The 14,185-nt window shown below is 52.3% G+C and overlaps 1 long non-coding RNA gene across 3 annotated transcripts; it reads right to left on the bottom strand.

Annotated features, from left to right (window-relative positions):
* Nucleotides 1-218: 218 nt before the first annotated feature.
* Nucleotides 219-12,739, bottom strand: LOC112545503 (uncharacterized). Of its 3 annotated transcripts, none has more exons than XR_012902426.2 (5): nucleotides 12,598-12,739; nucleotides 11,118-11,227; nucleotides 2,339-2,457; nucleotides 1,659-1,737; nucleotides 219-455 (listed from the first exon to the last, which is right to left on the bottom strand). It is a non-coding gene; the product is annotated as an uncharacterized LOC112545503 (long non-coding RNA). The 3 variants fall into 3 exon arrangements; XR_012902427.2 differs by having other exon boundaries at nucleotides 11,118-11,205; nucleotides 12,598-12,737; XR_012902425.2 differs by lacking the exons at nucleotides 11,118-11,227; nucleotides 12,598-12,739 and adding an exon at nucleotides 2,573-2,716.
* Between the last annotated feature and the right edge of the window lie 1,446 nt (nucleotides 12,740-14,185).

Here is a 14,185-nt window from a genome sequence, read left to right as displayed (position 1 = left end):
GTTTCAGTCCCGGCTGGACCAAGCCCTGGCTGGGATGATGGAGTTGGGTTGGTCCTGCTTTGGGCAGGGGGCTGGACTCGGTGCCTCCTGAGGTCTCTGCCCGCCCTGGGGTTCTGGGATTCTACGATTCTACGAGCCAGACCACGGTTCTCACAGGCCCAGCCGGATGCTCCCCGGATACATGCACCTTTTCAATTCTGATGCTGAAGGACACGTCATTTAACAACAGCTGATTTTTAATTACAGAGGACGAGGAGCAGAACTTTTGGTGGCAGGGGCACATCCCGGAAGGGGAGGTCTCTGTGGTAGCACCGCCTCCTAATCCCGGCAGCATATCATGATATGGTGGTAGCAGGTGCCAATCTCCGTCTCACCATCATCACAGTCGTTATAGCGGCACGTCCCGCCTCTCTCCAGGCAACGGCTGAGCTCCCGAGACCTGCGCTGGCCACGTGCTGTGCAAGGAGCAGAGTTTGGGTTTGCGGGTGCAAAGGCAGGACGAGCTCAACCGTGACGTCCGGCCAAAGGAGAAGAGGAGGTGGCCTGTTGACGGCTGGGAAAGTCTTAATCTGACGTGTGCTCGAGAAACTCCTGGGGAGCGGAGTCGAGCCAGCGACCCCTGAACTCTTCCCCATTGACTCCAAGCGGCTCTGGAGATGACCACATGTCAGAAAACCAGCCACACGTGAACCGTTCAGATCCCAGGTACACACCAGAGGAGACTGAAACAAGAGGCAAGGTTCACCCCGTCCGTCGGGCTCTGTCGTAGGCATTAGGAGACCCAGGGCCCTGAATTTAACAGGACTGCTCAGGTGCCCAAATATTTTCCCTACATTTTGGGAAACCAAAGATCCTGTTCCAGTCAATGGGAAGAGTTCAGGGGGCATTGGATTGGGCTGATCGACTCCTCTCCAGATGAGTTTCTTCTTCACACAGCGCACAGTCAACCTGTGGAACTCCTTGCCGGAGGAGGCTGTGAAGGCTGGGACTATAACAGTGTTCAAAAGAGAGCTATATAAATTCATGGAGGTTAGGTCCATCAATGGCTATTAGCCAGGATGGGGAAGGAATAGTGTCCCCAGCCTCTGTTTGTCAGAGGGTGGAGATGGATGGCAGGAGAGAGATCGCTTGATCATTACCTGTTCAGTTCACTCCCTCTGGGGTGCCTGGCATTGGGCACTGTCGGCAGACAGGATACTGGGCTGGATGGACCTTTGTCTGACCCAGTCTGGATGCTCTTATGTTCTTATGACTGTGCACTTGAATAGACCTGTCTCTGGGGCTGGGTTGGCGATTAGGTTGGAGATTCTCAAGGGAATTCCCACCCCGCCTCTCTCTCCATTACTTTTGGGCAGGAATTGTGGCTCTGGGTTCGAACCTTGCCATCCGGAGGGATGGTCACTCGGCCCCAAGCTAGCACTGAGGGTGAATCCTGGCTCCATTAAAGTCAAATGAAATTTTGTTATTTGACTTTAATGGGGCCAGGATTTCACGGCCTCGGTTTTCACAGATCCTCTGGAATTCTCCATTGGAACCTGCTATGCAACGTGAAACTCGGGGCCAGATCTGCTGCACCGCTGACCCTCTTCCTCCTGCCTCGCTGCTCAATAGAAATATTTAGGGTCCGATACAACCCGGCTCCAGTACGGACATCTCACCTGCAGGGGCCAGGCAGATCCCTAAGAGCAGCACAAGCAGCAGGGGGAGAAGCCTCATGGTTTGCAGTCAGCTGGGACGCTGGAGAGAAGAGACATAAAGACAAAACTGGCCCCGACACAACCTCCCCGGTGCCGTACAAACAGACAGACAGAGAGACCCAGAGACAGGCGGGCGGACAGGAACCGGAGCAGAGGTGCTTGGCAAGATGCAGACGGATCTCCCAATTGGCGCCGGCTGCCCAGGGATGGGCAGGATGTGAATGGTCCCCGGAGCCATGACAGAGGCCGGCCCATGACGTGGGCTCCCAGGCGCCATGGTAACACTAATTGTAACGATCTCTCATCTCCGCCTTGATTCCCCCCAGCAACGGCCAACCCTCGTCATCGTCTGACACCGGCCCGTTTCCCGTTTACATGCAAAGGCCGGCACCTCCCCCATCGCCAACCCACATCCCACCCGGCCGTTCGCGTCCCCAAACTGAGCCCCCTACGGGCGTCTTGCAGGGTCCCCGTCCTTCTGCCTACAGCCCCCCCTGCTCCCTGCCGCCTCCCCCTGCTCCGTCCCCAGGGGGGCCGTGAGCTCTGGGATCAGGAGCCCTGAGCCCCTCCGAGGGCGCTTCCCCCCCCCACCAGCGCGGGACACACACACAGATGAAGGCGATGACTTGAGCTGGCGTCACCTGGTCCTCACAGCTCAGCACCCTCCCAACTTGCTTCGCACCAGCGGCTCCGGTGGCCACAGCAGATCCACGCCCAGCTGCCGGGGCAGGTTACGGGGGCAGCGGCCACCCCCAGACACCTGCAGGGAGGGGAAGCAAGGGAGATGCTGAGCCTGGCTTAGGTTAAGACCAAGGGCCCTTGAATGCAGCCAGCGTTTTCCAGCAACGCTCACAGCCTTAGCGCCCTCGGGTCACCTGGTGCCTCCAGCACAGCCTGGCTCCCACTCTGCGGTGTGCCCACGGCAGTGCCCACGGCGCCTCTGCCAGCCACCGGCTCGGAACCTGCTTGTCACAGAGACAAACACAATCCTGCCTTGTGATTGGCTGAAAAGAGGCAGAGGGCAAGTCTAGATTTGTTTCTCTTATTGTTTGTCTAAACTACCTCCTGCTACATTCCGGAGCAGCATTGGCCAATCAGATTGCATATGTAAATGACTCCCTGCTGATTGGCTGCAAGGGAGTTCTGTGCTACTTCATCACCATTGGCCTTTCGGCGGCACATGTGTATTTCGGCTTCTTGGATGGGATAACTATATTCCACCTGGACTTATGTAGTTATAATTTTTGAGGCCAGGAAGGCTCCATTGTGCTCGTCGATTCTCGCTCTGGGTGCATCTTCACTGCACCCGGAGCTTGAAATAAACGATGCAATTTGAGCTATGCAAATTGCGTAGCTTATCTCGAGTTAATTTCAGAATAGAGCACTATTCCAAAACATCCCGTACTGGAACGAACTTTACAGGGGTGTCGGAATACCAAACCTGCTCTATTTCGAAAAAAATGGGCTTGCTCAAAAGATGCGGAATAGGTCTTTCATAAGAACATAAGAACGGCTGTTCTAGCCCAGCCCAAAGGTCCATCTAGCCCAGTATCCTGTCTGCCGACAGTGGCCAGCACCAGGTGCCCCAGAGAGGGTGGACCAAAGACCACGATCAAGCGATTTGTCTCCTGCCATCTCTCTCCAGCCTCTGACAAACAGAGGCCAGGGACACCATTTCTATCCCCTTCTTATGCACTTATATACTTCTGGTATCCTGAAATAGTGCTGCTGTGTAGACGTAGCCTCCCTGTGGAACCCAGATTCTGGCATAGAATCAGAGAATCGCAGGGTTGGAAGAGACCTCAGGAGATCTAGAACTAGAATCCAACCTTTCAAAACTCCAGCCTTGAGTTAAAAATTGCCAGTGATGGAGAATCCATTACAACCCTCAGGAAATTGTTCCAATGATTCATTGCGTTTGCTTAATTACCAGCACTTCTAACTGCCAGGCTCTTTTAGAATATTACCTTTCTAGAAAAAATAGTGGTGCTTAACAAGTTCGTACCAGGATTTAGTGATGTCTCATGGAGCGCTGATCTACACTAGGGAGTTATCATTTCAAATTAAGGGGGGTTATTTCGAAACGATAAGTGGCACGTCCACACGACCAAGCCCGTTATTTCGAAACACAGGTTGAACCTCTCTCGTCCAGAGCTCTTATCCAGAAACATCCATCAGCCAGAATGATTTGAGTGAGCCGGCTGTCCACTTTTCATGGCTGTGGCCAAGTTTTCCTCGGCCCTATAAAGTTTGTTGATGGCCACCAGTCCTTGCAATCAGTGTGCTGTGCTGTTAATTAGCTCTAATCAGTGGCGGATATAGGGCAGGCCGAGCAGGGCGGCTGCCCCGGGCCCCACACTTCAATAGGCGCCACACCAGTGCCCACGGGCAGACTGGCCCGGCGGGATCCCAGGAATTTCCCAGTGAGCCATCCGCCAAAGGGTCGGCTGGCGGCTGCTGGAGGAGGAGGGGGATTGTGACGGGGCGCCGCGGCTCCGCACTTGAAATTCCCCGGTGCCAGCCAGTACTCCTGCACCTTCCCCGGGCCACTTCCTGCCTGCTCCAACAGGCCTTCTGACTCCTCCGGGGCTGCACTTCCTTGGTGATCTGCGGGGGTTACTGCCCGCCTGGCGTCGGAGCCTCCACTGCCCTGAGGTCCTTCTCCTCCGCCTGCCAGCTCAGACTGACCCTCCCTCCAGGCTTTTATACCTGGGCTGCAGTCTGAGCATGCCCAGCAGGGCTGTGGGGCGGGGCTTCTTCAGCCTGGCGGGCCTGATTAGGCTCAGCTCTCAGGGTACGGGGCTGATCCGTCCCGTCACACCCGGGCATTCACTCTGGGGGTGCTCACGAACGCTCCTCAGAGCCGCAAGCTACCAGAGGTGCACTCTGAACCCCTCCTTTTTTGGCCCCACTTCAGAGCCTGGGGCTCCCACAAAATCTAATAGTCCCGGGCCCCTAGCAGAGTGACTCTGGCCCTGCCCCTCTGTCTGCAGCAATTGCTGCTGGTTTCCTCATTTCGATGCTTAGCTCACACCGGACACCGCGTCATGGGGCTTACAGTGGATGAGAAGCTGGATCTCATCTAGTCAACAGGGCGCCCTTGTAGCCAAGAAGGCGAATGGAATATTGGGGTGCATTGGGAGGAGCATGGCCAGCAGATCCAGAGATGTGATTGTTCCCCTTTATTCAGTACAGATGAGGCCACATCTGGAGTATTGTGTCCAGTACTGGGCCCCCCACTACACACAGGATGTGGACGCATTGGAGAGGATCCAGTGGAGGGCGACCAAAATGATTCGGGGGCTGGAGCACATGACCTACGAGGAGAGGCTGAGGGATTTGGGCTTGTTTAGTCTGCAGAAGAGAAGAGCGAGGGGGGATTTGAGAGCAGCCTGCAACTCCCTGCAGGGGGGTTCAAAGAGGCTGGAGAGAGGCTGGTTTCAGTGGGGGCAGAACAAGGAGCAATGGGCTCAAGTTGCAGCGGGGGAGGTCTAGGTTGGATATTAGGAAAAACTATTTCCCTAGAAAGATGGGGAAGCCCTGGGCTGGGTTCCCTAGGGAGGGGGTGGAATCTCCATCCCTAGGGATGTTTCAGTCCCGGCTGGACCAAGCCCTGGCTGGGCTGATGGAGTTGGGCTGGTCCTGCTTTGGGCAGGGGGCTGGACTCGATGCCTCCTGAGGTCTCTGCCAGCCCTGGGATTCTGTGAGTCTGCACCTGAGATGCCTTTAAATAGAGGAATGTTATACGCAGCGACACCTAGTGGCCGAGAAGCATAACACAGCTCAGCGTCCTTTTCAGTCTCTGCATTGCCAAGGTATAAACTAGGGACATTACATCTCGGTTAATTGAAAAGTCGAGTCATCTCATGAATTCTTATTGGTTAGTCGACTGTTCGATAGTCTCCGGGGGCAGGGCTGGCAACCGCGAGGGGAGCCCGTTTAAAAACCAGCTCCTCTTGCGGACCAGCTGCTTTTTGCCCTGTGCTGTGGCCTCTGAAAAAGAGGCAGCAGTGCAGGATACCAGCAGCCCCTGTCTGGGAGCGGGGGTCCTGAGCTTCCAGACTTGGTGCAAACTGGAACTGAGCCAGGCTGCCTGCCTGGCTCCTAATACACTTTAAATGCAGAGCTACAGCGGGGGTAGGTCCAGGACCCAGCATGAGCCAGAACTGAACCGGGTTGCTGGCCAGCCTGCTAAAAAATGTACTGGATGGGAGGGGTAGGGGAGATGCATGTAGTCTATAGCATTAACTTAGCAGCTTTTGCTTATCGGTTAATCGACTCCACTATTACACCCTGGCTGCGTCTCGACTGGCAAGTTTTTCCGCAACAGCAGCTGCTTCTCTGGAAAAACTTGCCAGCTGTCTACACTGGCCGCTTGAATTTCCCGCAAAAGCACTGACTTCCTACTGTCTGAAATCAGTGCTTCTTGCGGAAATACTATGCTGCTCCCGTTCGGGCGAAAGTCCTTTTGCGGAAAAGCATTCATGCCAATCTAGATGCTTTTTTCCGCAAATGCTTTTAATGGAAAACCTTTTCCGTTAAAAGAATTTCCGGAAAACCATGCCAGTCCAGACGTAGCCCCCTAGTATGAACCTGTCCTAGGGTGGGCAGCGACTGGCTTGTGTTAGCCCCTTTGACTCTTTGGGCCTGTTTATGCCATCTAAGTTCATACCCCGGGGGGTATGAACTCTGCTGGCTCTGCTTGTCTGGGAGGGGAAAGGTTGGGCGGGCTAACAGCTCGAGAGCACCGGCCTCTGTGTGCTGTGAACTGGCCTTGAGGAAGACAGAAGAAAAACTCGCTCTGAGACCATGTGTACATGGAAGGGACTCAGGTGCCGGAGCAAGGGAGCCGGAGTTTGGCCAGCGTGAGCAGGCAGCCTGCAGCAATAGCAGGGCTTTTCCATTGCGGGCAGAACATCTACCGGCGGTCATTAGATCAACGCAGGCATTGGACACCGGGCGGCTGGCCGGCAGCGCGATGCTCTCCGTTCGGGGGTATGTCTGGAGCTATGCCAACTGCCCTTTGAAATGTAGAGGAGGCCTGGGTCAGAAACACTGAATATTTTGTTTATTGCTGTGGTGGGAAAGAAACAACCCTTCGCAAGAGACTGCCCCGGGAAGCCAACCGGACTCAGCTCCGAGGCCTTGTCGGCGCTAGGAAAGATTTGCCGGCCACCCCAGCAAAGATCCAGTTTGTACCAGCATGGCTTCGGCTGCTTTCCTGAGCAAAATCAGCGATACTGACTAAAGGGTTTCTTTGCTACACGCCAGTGTCTTTAGGGCTCTTCCCTGGTGTTCAAAGGCAAAGAAGTCCCATTCGTAACAGATATTATTTTAGCAGCAAACATTCCCGGGGCAGGCCTGGCCTGTGAGCACGAAGCTTTTCTTGTTATGAATCATAGAACCATAGAACACTAGGACTGGAAGGGGCCTCAGGCAGTTATCAAGTCCAGTCCCCTGCCCTCACAGCAGGACCAAGCACCGTCTAGATCATCCCTGACAGGTGTCTGTCCAACCTGCTCTGAAATATCTCCAGAGATGGAGATTCCACAACCTCCCTAGGCAACTTATTCCAGTGTTTGACCACTCTGACAGGTAGAAAGTTTTTCCTAATATACAACCTAAACTTCTCTTGCTGCATATTAAGTCCATTGCTTCTTGTCTTGTCCTGTCCTCAGAGGCCAAAGAGAACAATTTTACTCTCTCCTCCTTGTAACACCCTTTTAGATACCTGAAACCTGCTATCATGTCCCCTCTCAGTCTTCTCTTTTCCAAACCAAACAAACCCAATTCTTGCAGTCTTTCCTCAACTCATGTTGGTCCTGCTTTGGGCAGGGCGTTGGACTCGATGACCTCCTGAGGTCTCTTCCAGCCCTAGGATTTTATGTTCTCTAGACCTTTCATCATTCGTGTTGCTCTTCTCTGGACCTTCTCCAATTTCTCCACATTTTTCTGAAATGCGGTGCCCAGAACTGGACACAATACTCCAACTGAGGCCTAATCAGCGCAGAGTAGAGCAGAAGAATGACTCCTTGGCTGCATCTAGATTGGCATGATTTTCCAGAAATGCTTTTAATGGAAAAGTTTTCCGTTAAAAGCATTTTCAGAACAGAGCATCTAGATTGGCACGGACACTTTTCCGCAAAAGCACTTTTTGTGGAAAAGCGTCCGTGCCAATCTAGACACGCTTTTCCGCAAAAAAGCCCCGATCGCCATTTTCACGATCAGGGCTTTTTGCGGAAAACAAATCTGAGCTGTCTACACTGCCCCTTTTATGCAAAAGTTTTGAGCAAAAGGGACTTTTGGCCGAACGGGAGCAGCATCGTATTTCCGCAAAAAGCACTGAGGGTATGTCTACACTACAGCACTAATTCGAACTAACGCATCCAGACTAAAACACTAGTTCGAATTAGCGTTTTGCTAATTCGAACTAGCATGTCCACACAGAGTGGACCCTGAACCGAGGTTAAGGCTGGCCGGAAGCAGTGCCGGCAGGGCATCAGATGAGGACTTAGAGCGTGGAGCTGCTGTCTCAGGCTAGCTGAGGGCTGTGCTTAAAGGGACCCGACCTCCACCCCGGACAGACAATTCTCAGGGGTGCCGCGCGTGCAAAGCAGTCTTGGCTTGGAGTGCCCTGAGTGCCCACACTGGGCACATCACAGCACTCGGCCATCAGCCCGGCTGCACTTGCCGCAGGCTGCCATCTGGGGAGAGGGGGCAATTGGGGGGCTGCAGGAGAGTTTCCACCCCCAGAAGCCCGCAGAGCCAGCCCAGTCCTCCCCATCGGGGGCTCGTACCCCATTCCTCCCTCACCTCCTTCCACTTACCCCTCCCTAGGCCCCCTTCCTGATGTACAAAATAAAGGACAATTGTGTTCAAAAATAGAATCTCTCTTTATTGAACAAAACTGGGGGAGACTGGGAAAAGGAGGTGGGAGAGGGAAAGAGAGAGAGTGGGAGAGGGGAGGGCAACTACAATGATGAGGGGTTTGGAACAGTTCCCATATGAAGAGAGGCTAAAGAGACTGGGACTTTTCAGCTTAGAAAAGAGGAACTGGAGGGGGGATATGATAGAGGTCTATAAAAGCATGAGTGGGGTGGAGAGGGTGCATACAGAAAAGTACTCCATTAGTTCCCATAAAGAAGGACTAGAGGACACCAAAGGAAAGGAATGGGTAGCAGGCTTCAAACTAGTAACAGAAAGTTGTTCTTCACAAAGCAAAGAGTCAACCTGTGGAACTCCTTGCTGCAGGAGGCTGTGAAGGCTAGAACTAGAACAGAGTTTAAAGAGAAGTGAGATAAAGTGATGGAGGTTGGGTCCATGGAGTGCTATTAGCCAGGGGGTAGGAGTGGTATGCCTGCCCAAAGTTTGTAGAAGGCTGGAGAGGGATGGCACGAGACAAATGGCTTGGTCACTGTCTTCGGTCCATCCCCTCCAGGGTCCCTAGGGCTGGCCGCTGTTGGCAGACAGGCTACTGGGCTAGATGGACCTTTGGTCTGACCCAGTACAGCCATTGTAAGCTCAGGGCTCAGGGTCGGGGGTCTAAGGGACCACCTTGATTTTCATGCACACCTGCTCCTGGGTGGCCAGGCTGGCAGCTCTCCTGCCCTAGACGGCCACTTTCCTGTGCCTAGTGCGGAGGTCGTGGACAAGGTCCACGATGTCTGCACTAGACCAGGCGGGTGCCCGCCTCTTGCGGTCCCGGGCAAGCTCCCAAGAGCTGCCGGCCTGGTCCCGGGAAGAGGGGGTGGGCTGGGGGGCATCGGGTGGCTGGCTCATGGCGTGCCAGATGCAGGGTCTGCTGGCTGGGTGCTGGCAGGCTTGCACCTGGCACAGGCATCGTAGCCAGCCCGTGCCCCTTTAAGAGGTCCGGGGCTGGGAGGGGGGCATACAAGTTTCCCTGGTGTTGTCCAGAGTGGCCACCAGGGAAAGCTGGGGAGGGCTAGCCTCCCACTAGTTCGAATTAAGGGGCTACACACCCCTTAATTCGAACTAGTAAGTTCGAACTAGGCTTAGTCCTCGTAGAATGAGGTTTACCTAGTTCGAACTAAGCGCTCCGCTAGTTCGAATTAAGTTCGAACTAGCGGAGCGCTTGTGTAGCGCCTATCAAAGTTAATTCGAACTAACCTCCGTTAGTTCGAATTAACTTTGTAGTGTAGACATACCCTGATTTCTTACAGTAGGAAGTCAGTGCTTTTGCAGAAATTCAAGAGGCCAGTGTAGACAGCTGGCAATTTTTTCCGGAAAAGCGGCCGATTTTCTGGAAAAACTGGCCAATCTAGACACAGCCCTTGTGTCTGCCTCTCACAACACGCCTGTTGATGCATCCCAGAATCAGGCTGGCATTTTTTGCAACAGCGTCACACTGTTGACTCATATTTAGCTTGTGGTCCACTATGAGCCCTAGATCCCTTTCTGCAGGGCTCCTTTCTAGATATTTCCCATCTAATTCACTGAAGAAACTCTGTCAACTCAACTCTGGTCTGATTTCACCTGCCCCATGGATAGATGTGTCTGTTGCAAAAGTACCACGTCACTGGCTGGCGGGTACCCTGTCTTGCTCAGTGAAGTCTTTGATGGGTTAGGAGTTTGTGGCAACAGCAACAAGAGCTGCTGCAGGGAAGGCCAGTCTCCCTGTGCCTCAGTTTCCCCTCTGTGCAATGGGAGTGATCACACTGCCCTGCCTCCTGGGATGAAGTGGGGATCAATATGTATAAAATTCGGTGGCCATCAGACACTGGGTTAAGGGGCCATGTGAGCAGATAAGGCTTCCAGCTGGGCTAAGGTGTGATCAGGAAACGGCTCCTGAAACTGATTTGCATTTCCGCCTTTCACCAAGGTCTTCATAGTGAAAGGAAGGGGAGAGGAACACGCCCTTGGAGCAACGCATGTGATGTGATTTATTACAGAGGTGTGATTTAGCACCCTTCTGTGTTGGGTCTCTTGCAGCATCGCCCGTCAGAGGTCTCAGGTCTGTGTCCCAGTGGTGCGAACCCTCAAGACCTTCTAGTCCCTCTCTCGGCAGCATTTCATTGTCTGGTGATAGCAGGTGGCAATCTCGATCTCATTGTAATAGCATCGGTCAAAACGGCACACCCCGTCTTTGCTCCGGCAGCGGACAGCGTCATGAGTCATGCCTTTGCCTGTACACAAAGCACAGCGAGGTCGGCAGAGCAAACCCGAATATTTACAGAAGCCCACATGGATTGACACGGTTGTGTGGCTGTAACGGTTGCCTAACCAACACGACCCCCCGTTTGGCTCTTTGCTGCCCTCTAGTGGCTCTGTCACTTAGCACTCATAACGCATCTTGACGGTTCCCAAACTCGTAGAATAATCCCCTCCTATCAGATCCATCCGTTCCCTGGTTGCATTCCTGCCCATAGCCTATCTGTATGCATTGTTACATTTGCACCTTACCTGGAGTAGCCAGGGTGATCCACAGAAGAGCAGCGAAAAGACCGGAAAAGAACCTCATGCGTGAAGACCAGCTGAGATCATAGAGTAACTGGAAGGCACAGAGGTGGAGGCTGAGGGATATTAAGGGAGAGCAGATGTGATCCTGAGAGCACCCCGGTGCCCGAAAACAATGCCTCTCTAAGGGGTTGTATAATACGTCATAGGCGAGCTAATAGCTCATTGCCCATGACTCTTCTGGCCAGATGTTTGTACAACCACGGAGGGTTATTCAGATGAGCCATCTGAGGAACATGCCTTTAAGCCGGGCGTGTCGGGGGAGTCGATAAACAGCGTTTCTCCAGATACAGGAAACGGGGCCAACACCTCGAAGCAGCGTGGCCAAATTCAGTGGGCGTGTCATTTGTAGCCGTGGTTGCAGAAAGAAAACATTTGCCTGGTGGAAATGCGCAAAGGGGCAGACGGCTTGGAGTCTCTGCCGGGCAGCCTGGGGCACGTCTACACTAGGAAATGATTGCGAGTAGCTAAATTCAATTTAATAACCCCCAATTTTCCAAAATCAAAATAGCCCCTCCTCGTTACAGGGAACCCTCGAAATGAGTCCAAGGCGGGCTCCGTGAATGCAGACGTGCCACCTCGACTTAGAGACCCAGGAAGCACTGGGGTGAAATTAGTGTGAATGACTCTGGGAAGCAGCTATTTTGAAAGAGCGGCACTGGAGCGTCCACACTTCCGCTATTTCGAAATACGCGTTATTCCCCGAGGAAAGCAGGAGCGCAGATTTCAAAATAAGCGTCTTGTTATTTTGAAATAACGGGTCTGGGAGTGTGGACACTCTGCTTATAATTTGATCTAAGGGGGAGTTATTTCGAAATAACATTCTAGTGTAGACCAGAGCTTGGCGTCCAGAGGCAGCGGGGAAAAGGTACTCTGTTTGGTAGACGCTTTACATTTTCCATGGCTGGCAAGGGTTGACGAGTGAACAAACTCCCTTGAACAAAGACCGGCGCTTGTTAATTTAGGTCTTAAATGAACAGGTCTTTTCTTGCGTGTGTTTGTAGCCCATTCCATTCGAATCCCTTGTCTTTCAACTCACTAAAACCTGTTTGATTGAGTGGCCTGGTTTTGCTCTTCTCTCAACCAGCCCGGTGCTGTGCTTGAACTACAATGACTGGTAACGCCAGTCTCTTGAAAGAAGCAGCCAACTGCCCTAAGAGTGAGAGGGCTGGGTGTGGCAGGGAGCTAGTCTGCGGGGAAAATCAGGACTGGGAGTCGTGTGTGTGGGGGGGGGTCCCTCTGCAGGCGGTAACTGGGCAGTGAAAGTCAGGCTGAGATCTTCTGGTTGTCTGAGAGCTGTTGGTGTCTGGGTTAGCTTTTAGGACACGGAAGCTGCTGGGTAGGCAGTGACACCACCCTTTCTGGGCCTTGGTTGAGCCCCAAAATGGCATAGGAGGGCCTAAGAAATGACTGGAATGTCATTTACCTGGCTAGTGCCTTTTTGCCGTCGCTCGGAACCTGTTGCTGCTCACAACAGATACACCCAACTCATTCAGGGGCTGTTGTCAGGAGCAAGAAGAAAATCTCCTCTCACCACTGGCTGAAATCAGTCATGTGAGAAGTCTGGAATTTTTCCCATTGTGTTCTTCCCCAGAGGGCAACAATCCGGAATTCTGGAGTGAGGTTAGCCAATGCTATTGTCTATGGCCAATGCTATTGTCTATGGCCAAGGCTATTGTCTGTGGCCAAGGATATTGTCTATGGCCAACGCTATTGACCGTGGCCAAGGATATTGTCTATGGCCAACGCTATTGACCGTGGCCAAGGATATTGTCTATGGCCAACACTATTGACTGTGACCAAGGATATTGTCTATGGCTAACACTATTGACTGTGGCCAAGGATATTGTCTATGGCTAACGCTATTGACTGTGACCAAGGATATTGTCTATGGCTAACGCTATTGACTGTGACCAAGGATATTGTCTATGGCTAACGCTATTGACTGTGGCCAAGGATATTGTCTATGGCCAACGCTATTGACTGTGGCCAAGGATATTGTCTATGGCCAACGCTATTGACTATGGCCAAGGATATAATCTGTGGCCAATGCTATTGTCTATGGCCAATGCTATTGTCTATAGCCAACGCTATTGTCTATGGCCATGAATATTTTCTGTGGCCAACGCTATTGTTTATGGCCAACGCTATTGTCTATTGCTAAGGATAAACTTGGTTTGCTGATTCTCACCTGCATATATCCTTTTACAGATGCAATTTGTAACCACTCATTCAGCACATGACTGTCACAGGCCTGGCTGGGCCGCTCACTGGACCCATGAAGGTGAGCTAAGGTTCCACTCTCTGGAACACCAGCAAGGCCCCTCAGCCATCAGTACTACTCGATTTAACATTTTATCGATGTCGTGGAAGAAAATATAAAGTCATCCTTGGATTGCTTAGGGTGGCACAAGCCAAACAATGTATATGGGTGCCAAAAGAGCAAGAAACAATTGAAAAGTGAAACATTTCAGCCCCAAACACACCCTTTCTTGTTTTTTTCAAGGAACACTTGTGGGGGGGCTTTTTTGTTTTTTGTTTTCGTCTTTTTTCCAATAATGAACATTTCTCATGGAAAAACAAGGAGAAGTCCTGTGGCACCTTACAGACTAACAGATTCATTGGCGCATAACCTTTTGTAAATATACAGGCATTTTTTATGCCTGCATATTTATACCTGCCTCTGGAATTTCCACTCCATGCATCTGACGAAGTGGGTCTTTGCCCACGAAAGCTTATGCTCCAATAAATCTGTTAGTCTATAAGGTGCCACAGGACTCCTCGTTTTTGCAGATTCAGACTAATATGGCTACCCCTCTGATATTTCTCACGGAAATTCCCATTTTGAGAGAGGTGTTTTCCACCAAAAACCTGACTCTGAGACCATCCCGCGTCCCCCCCTTGTTGGGTTTTCAGAGTCTGAGCTACAGTGGGCGTGTTTACACTGCTCCTTTTAGCCTGCAGAGTGAGTACCATGGGCCCGAGTCAGTTGGCCTGGGTTCTGAGGTTTGCCA

This window comes from Pelodiscus sinensis, chromosome 3 (assembly GCF_052426305.1).
Source record: "Pelodiscus sinensis isolate ZL-2025 chromosome 3, ASM5242630v1, whole genome shotgun sequence".
Classification (NCBI taxonomy): Eukaryota; Metazoa; Chordata; order Testudines; family Trionychidae; genus Pelodiscus; species Pelodiscus sinensis.
This window is presented reverse-complemented; position numbering and strand designations above follow the sequence as displayed.